A 7,933-nucleotide genomic window follows, 5' to 3' on the forward strand; every position below is an offset into this window, starting at 1 on the left:
GTATATAATACGGAGTAGTTGTACATTGTCTGTAATTGTATTGTACACATATTGTGTACCCCTCTATATAATGAGATAGCCGCACCCACGTTTAGGGTGTCGAGCAGTTGCCCCATACACGTTTTACATCCCTTGTCCCGCCTCTTCTCGGCAACGAGTCGTCGCTCACGTCCGGCTGGCCCAGCGGCAACGAGCGCCGCGGTCTCGCCCTCCTGGGCGTCGCGGAACCCCCTCACGCTCGGCCGCTCGGGGCGCCGACGAGCTCCTACAGGCACGTGCCATCAGCATGCGCGAAGGAGATTTCCTTCAGGCCTTGGGAGAGCCGGCCTGACGGACATCGCGAGGAGTCCCTGCAGGTTGGGAAACTTGGGATGTTCGACTGTTCCAATCGTTTCGCTTAGGACGAGGTGGGCAGGTGGACATGGTCACATCATGGGCCAAGGCTTCCAGGTCGCCCCGGTTCTTGGCCTCTGCTTCATCCCCACCAGGAGTTCCCCATCAAGATGCTGATTTGCAAGGTAAGAATACATCGTTTCTCTTTGTAATTTGCACTTGATTTGTAAGCGATGACGACATTAGGGATTCAGAGTCAGTTGAACGGAGCTTTGGACTGGTGCTTGGATAGTTCTCCTTTTCCCTCTTTTTTTTTTTGTTTTTTTTTGCTTCTGTACATACTTTCTTATGCAGTACTATCTAATTGATTGTGCAGAATATATATGTACGCTCAAAGGACAGAAATTCTCCTGGGCAAGCATCCAATTGATTGCGCTGCCGGTATGTTTGTATTTCTTTTCTGTTGGATGGAAAAATCTTCTATGTACGGTTGTATTTTCGGAAAGCTTTGAGAGAAGAATGGGGATACTGGTTTTCCTATGTTGTCAATACAAACTAATTCCTATGCTTACAATAGAAAAATGATTTTCCCCATCGATAGATGAGTCTGCAGTATTTCTGACTATGGTTTTCAATATTTCGTGAATCTGATACATTACCGTGAGGTGTTTTTGTTGTGCTATAGTTTATCCAATGAAGCCTTGCTGCATGGTGGCAAGGATTGTATATTACAATTGGTCTGTGAAATGCAGGTAGCAGGTGACGATGCTACAATGGGTAACTGATCTGCCTCTGGCTGTGCACCCTCGGTGTTGAAGGTTACGATGACCTTGGTTTACAACAATTGGATGATGAGCGCAATGCTGGTTGTAGAGAGCCCAGCTTTGGCAGTTCAGTCGATGAGGTAGACGACACATAATTTCCAGTTCAGTAGCTGAGATTTTCTTTTTCTCAAGTTCAGTAGCTGAGAACTCTTGAATCATATGTATGCTCATATATGTGAAATATGTGCACTGCATGGGTTGATAACTTCTTCTATGATGCCTCTTAATGAGTGCCATACTGCCATGCATACCTCAGAACCTTATTTATGTACTGTTTGAGATCTGTTCATTTTACTCCTAGCCTTTTATCAGTGTAGAATTGCACTGTGAAGGTCCAATACTCGATTACAGCTTGGGTTAAAGTTTTTGTACAAGGCACATATGGAAAATCGTAGTTACATATCTGCAAAGGGAAGAGAATCTATCTGTATATATCTCACGTTCTTTTTCTCACCAATTAGATGTTCTACATCGGTATGATGCTTGCTTTCTAGATCCCCTTCCACGTTAAGTATGAAGCAGCAATGATGTGCCTACTTTATAATGTACTGGATAGTAATCATTACCAATTTGATGGAACGGTATTCAAGAGAATTCTAATTTTGTTTTCATTTTAATTTATGTGTTCTCCTTCTAATACGGCTGTTATTTCTAATTTCCATCGGATCGTGTGCCTATGGTATGATGAATGTGTTATGTTGGCAGTAGGCAGTGCAAGAAGATGGGAAGAACAAGAAATATGGGAAAAGATGTCAGCGGTATTTTAATACACAGGTTACACACTCATGATATATAGTCATGTGGTTTACTATGTCAGAGGAAAACACATGATACCACCTGCGTCCCTGAGCAGGGCAGTGTCACTATATCCTTGATATTGATGGTATTTCTTGTAGAAAAATATAAAAATGGCACACCAGTTCCTACTTAGTGTATTGTCTTTGCTCAAGCTCATTCTCTACATATGTTCTATTGGTACGCCTTTCTGTTAAGAACATGGGTAATTTCAAACTATGGATCTTTCTATGAATATTTGAGCAGTGTGCTTCTACTCAGTGTGCTTACTTTGCTCATGTTTCTTCCTTCTCTGAGTGAGTAATTTAAGAATAAGGATCTTTCTATGGATATTTGAGAAGTGCGATGTTAAAGGTTTTCCTTTTCTCGGGCTTTCCCATCATCATTGGATTGTTATATTTTTTTCCTAAGTTACATAGAGCTGGAAAAAAGGGCATGGGACATTCCTATATTGATACTGCACTGACATAGGTATCAGTCATACATGCCTAGAAAGAAGGCTGCGCTAGGAGGTACCATATCTTTTAGATAGGATTTTTTTTTTGTCTTGCTTTGACTTATAATAAGCTATGCTCGAAAGTTCTGACATTTACACTCATCCACAGTAATATTTACATTTAAATGCAGTGAAGAATTATTAGTCTAGCGTCTGTTGTTAGCTGCAGTATTAGTTTAGCGTTTGTTGTTGGCCTCATGGGATGCACTGGCAAAATTAATTGAAATTCTGCTAACACTATGGTTATTGGCATGAATGAAATAGTCAGGTCACGTGCAGAAAATAATAATGAATGCCAGTGATGGGTGCCACTAAATAAAATTCTGCCAACACTTGGGTTATTGGCTCGATTGAAATAGTCAAGGCATAAGCTGTTGAGCTACCTACATCGATCATTTTGAAATCATGGTGCTGTTGAAGCTCCAGTAAACATCTGAAAACAAAAAGGTACATTTTTTAATGAATCTCACAAGTTTTTTTGAGCATTTAGGTCGAAGTAACTGGTTATTTTGGTCTGACAAGTAGTAGATGAGAGTATGGCTTAGTTAAAATCTATTTGCACAAAAACCTTAGGAGTAAGGAGGCATTGTTCTGAAATATGTTTCTTAGCTATACACGACAGCTATCTTTTAGCATTTATGGTAGCATTTGAAAGGGCGATCAAATTATAATACATTATATGTCATATGATTATGTAAGAATGGTGTTGTAGCCTCTGTGTTAACTGACTATGGTATCCTTTCAGAGAGATATTTAATGTTACTGATTGGAGCTCTGGCAATATGACGAGCCAGTTCTTCAAGTAGAGGTTCTGAACTTGACCAGGAGGAATGGAACCTGAAGCTGATATGTTTAGATTGTTGCCTATGGAAGATCCAATGCATAGATGCATGAAAGTAACTTGCCGTGGCCAGTTTTCTACTTGGGGGGAGGCGAGGAGCTGCCTGAGGATTCACAAAGCGCATGAATTCTCACAGCTCGAGACTCGAATTATCTATATTGCTAGATGACCTAGCGGTTGCTCATTGGCATTCTATTATAGTAGTTTCGCATGAAAATTTGAAGCTTTGCTACAATTTGCATACTAAAATTTGTGTTGTGTTGGGTATAGATTTCTCAGTAGGTATCTTGATTAGTTGTGTTGAACTTGCTGTGGTCTTTTTGCTTAGGATTTGGATGTATAGCATTCCTACGTTACTTTCTAGGATGTTGTGAACATTTGACAAATTATGAGGCATATTGTTACCAGGTGTTGTCAGCAATTGTAAAGTCAGATGTCCCTCAAAATATTTAATTTACCGTTTTGTAATAAAAATGAAGAAATATAATGTTCACGAACCGGCTATATTCTTATCATTTAGTAAAATCGTAATCCGAACTGTATTAGAATCATCATAACCAATCATGTCACATGTTATGGTCTTGAGATAATTACAACTGTTGTATTACAGCTAGGTGCGGCGTGCCGCCGCGCCAATTTATGCTAGTATGAATTAATAGCCTGGTGGTTGATCTAATACAGGAGGAAGGTATACCTACGGCGCCAACTGTTTGAAGGAGATCGCTGTTATCGGCGATGCTGCCGGCCTGCCGGCTTGAAGGACAGCTAGCTGTGGACTGGTGGCGCAGGCACGAGACAGTTCAGTTTTGTCCGTCGATGACTAATGTGTCCTCTTAGATGGTAATTACTCATTATGCTTTAATCCTGAGCTCCAAATTATTTTTAAATCATACTAATTTATGCCTAATACTCAGTCCAGAACGTAGACACTAGCTAGCTCCGCAATTATACCTAGATTTGTCTGAGTACATTGCATGAGTTATTCCACATGTTAGGAACCACTATTCAATGATTCAAGTTTTTAAAAACCAATACTACTTTTTTCATGTAAATAAGTTTCGGTCAGAACATATTAATCTCTAATATTAAAACTTCTAATTATCTGTTCCTTGGCAACTCTCGAACTTGCTTCTTTCTGGGCCTGTTATACGATTAGGTGTTAACTGATAATTTATTCTAGCATTCCCATGATTTCTTATACTTGACGTTTTTAAATTGAAAAATGGCAATCAAACCAAACACTGATTCTATCTATATTACTGCATATCCGTTCATTTGGGACTTGGCAACTACAAGAGATAGGTGAAGAAAAAGCATGCCGCATCTAATCTTTAACTTGGTGAAACCACACTGTTTGAGATTTCAGCAAAGAAAGCCATGAAGTCCATCTGGTGTGCAATTATTTGTTACAGCAAAATTGTTGTTTCCTGGTCAAAATCATCACATTTGTCCTATAGCCGCTAAAACTTCATGTTTTCAGCTCCATTAATTCTATCACAACCTAGGCTGAGAAAGGCATGATGATTTTCCTTTGTGTGCTGTTACTGGGTTGGGTCCCCGATAATACAACTTTGTGTTTGTTGTTTTCTATTGCATGTCAAGAAACAAAAGGTATGGTTATTTCGAGTTGAGGCGGGGAGCTTGCTAGATACTTTTCCGTTCTATTCAACTCTGGAAACCATATGAGCATGACCATTTTTGCGTACATAATGTGGACGGTATTTTTTTCTGATGTAAGCATATACTATGTTGTTATATGTGTATGTCTTGCGCCAATTCAGAATTCTACGTAATTATATGCCTATGGATCTTTTGTGCATTTTTGTGAATGTACTATTGATTGTTATTTCATGAGAATAAATGGATTATACACGTGGAAAATTCCATGCAAAGGAAAGAACTCATAGACGATAAAGACGATAAAGACAAAGTTAAAACATGAATATATTTAACTAGAATTTGTATTTGCATGCATAAGCTCTGGTGGATTTTAAAAGAGTGCCATTAAACTTCCCACAATGGTGAGAACCAATTTTATAACTAAATAACTTCAGCACATTGAAGTATGAGACAAACTATGTCAGCCCCGTGCATCGCACGGGTTGATGACTAGTATCTCATAATTCAAATTGGGATAATTCATAAATAAATAAATGATCAAATATATAAAAGAATATAACACATAACTAAAGCTCATTAGAGAAACATTGAGCTTTATTGATTTCACACAAATAATACATTGTCTTTACAATATCCCAAATGAATTATAATAATTACAACACATTACAGAAATGGATTAAATTGAAAAGGGAAAATTACAAGTAAATACAGAATTCTAAACTAAACAAGTTAATCTTCAAGAATCCTTGCTCAACACCTGAATGGTCTTCTTTTGATCATCCAAATCATTCCTGCAATCAAAGACAACAAACAGAAATCAAGGTTAGGCCAAGTGGCAAAGCCACTTGGCAGGTTAGTCAAATAATTGGGTTTTTGGATGGATAATATCAAGCCTGCCGAGGGAACCAAGCCAAAGGACCAAGTCCCAACCTTGGAGCATGCACAACAGCTCACAAGGCTAGCTGCATGCCCTCCACACACACCCAGCCAGGGGAGAAGAACCCCAGTACATGCATTGCTGTCGACCAAAGGAGTATAAGGAGGGCCAGTATAAAAGGTTTTCACCAACAAACCCTAGAAATCCATCGACATGATCTCCAAGGGTAAGAACAACAAGAACTTGTAGAATAGGAAGAACACCAAAGCCCTCCAAACCAGCCAAACCATCCAGAACAGTTCCACCAAGAACTGTTGTTGTAGAGCAAGCCACAAGGAGGGAATCATCAAAAGCTAGCCAGGAGGAGCAGGGCAAGATATGAACATCAACCAGAAGCAACACCTCTACATCAGCACACAATCTAGGAGCTGGAGTGAGGTATACCAAGATAAACATGAGCAAGCAACTGTTTTGCTCATAAACAAGCATATGCATATATAACAGAAGCCAAAAAGGTTAGAATACCCTGATTATATCATCACTTGGCTACTAGCCATTTGGTGCAAACAAAACCTGGGAGTAGCCAGCAAGAATTCATCCAAGGGAACACTAGTTGTGTCAACACAGTGACACAACCAAGGAAATCCAGCAAGGATTTGATCTTATTTAGCCAACCAAAGTCACCTAGCACCTAACAGCTAGCTACACCATCAGATATGCAGAAATATATGTTTCTGCAAGTATTTTTCAACATCAAAAGCTACTGGCAGTCAAGTATGATCAACCAGTAAGCATTTATCCATTCACAGCAAGCCACCAGAGGTGGGAGCTACCAAAACAGCAAGGTATTGCTGTTGGGGCCACCTCAACCACACAATCATCCAAACCACCAAGTCATGCACACTTATCATCACCCAAATGGGTTCAAATAAGGGCTAGGGTACCCAACCAAGGGTTGGCATCCCTGTAGCTCAAGTAAGTTAATCATAAGATTCATTACTGCAAGCAGTTCATCTCATTTATCCATTAAATCATGATAAGTTATTCAGATAAATGAATTACACAAGCAACCAGTAACTAGAACTCTTGCAAATGAGCCCAAGGATCACTACAAGCATTAGTATATGCTTAATTAAGCATTAGCAGTCACCAGTACATGGTGAGGAGCTACACAGATACAGAGAGCATCACCACAAGGCACAGACAGAAGCAAAACCAGCAACCACCAAGCAACTGATGATCACATGATCATCTGGCTTAACAGAGCATGCAAGTACATGCTAGAGCCCAACCTAGCATCAATCCATGAATCATATAAATTACATAGCCACAATTCATTAACAGTTGCATCACAGATAATCAAATGAATAATTTATAATTGTATCCAGAAGCACATCAAATACATGATATACCACTGGATCAAGCTAGACAAGAATAGCACACATCACTGACCTTGCTCAAGCAATGATTACTCAAGTAATCAAACCAGGGATACATATATGGATGGCACACACATATAATTAAGCCATAGTAACAACCAGAGCCAGCAAGCAAGCAATTGAATAAATTGTAGCATACTAGAAGCATAACAGGAGCAACCTAGCAGGCCATGAGCATTATAGGATGCTCATGAGCAAATACACATGAGTTACAGCAGCAATAACAGCAAGCACACATGCATAAGCCAGAGAGAGGAGAGCACTAGTACAAGCACAGTAATAGAGCTAGGCAGAGCATGACAAGCAAGCAGCAGCAGCCGTAGGCACACAACAACAGCAAGCACAGCAGCATCAACCATGACAGTAGCAGGGCAGAGCTAATCATACAGCAGCAGCAGCTATAGCAAGAGCATAATATGGCCATGAACCCAGCACAACGGAGGAGGAGCAAGTGCTGGTGCACTGGCAGAGCCAGTATAACCAAAAGATAAATGCAAAAGCATTCAGAGGAAGGAGAGGAGGAAGAACAGGTAAGAGAGTGAAGGAGGCGAACAAACCTGGGAGCAGGAAGCTGTTGACGCAGCCATGGCGGCTGTGGCGGCACAGACCAGGTCACGGCAGTGCCAAGCCGCAGCCAGGCCAGGCCACGCCGAGCGCCACCGCACCCAGCGCATCACCAGCAAGCCGCCGAGCAGCCCTAGGGAGGTC

General features: G+C 40.5%; 1 long non-coding RNA gene across 1 annotated transcript; it reads left to right on the top strand.

Annotated features, from left to right (window-relative positions):
* The first annotated feature begins 374 nt into the window (after positions 1-374).
* Positions 375-3,710, top strand: LOC124665961. The gene is made up of 4 exons (XR_006990761.1): positions 375-518; positions 710-774; positions 1,086-2,895; positions 3,194-3,710. It is a non-coding gene; the product is annotated as an uncharacterized LOC124665961 (long non-coding RNA).
* The last annotated feature ends 4,223 nt before the right edge of the window (positions 3,711-7,933 follow it).

Source organism: Lolium rigidum, chromosome 6 (genome assembly GCF_022539505.1).
Source record: "Lolium rigidum isolate FL_2022 chromosome 6, APGP_CSIRO_Lrig_0.1, whole genome shotgun sequence".
In the NCBI taxonomy this organism is placed as follows: Eukaryota; Viridiplantae; Streptophyta; class Magnoliopsida; order Poales; family Poaceae; genus Lolium; species Lolium rigidum.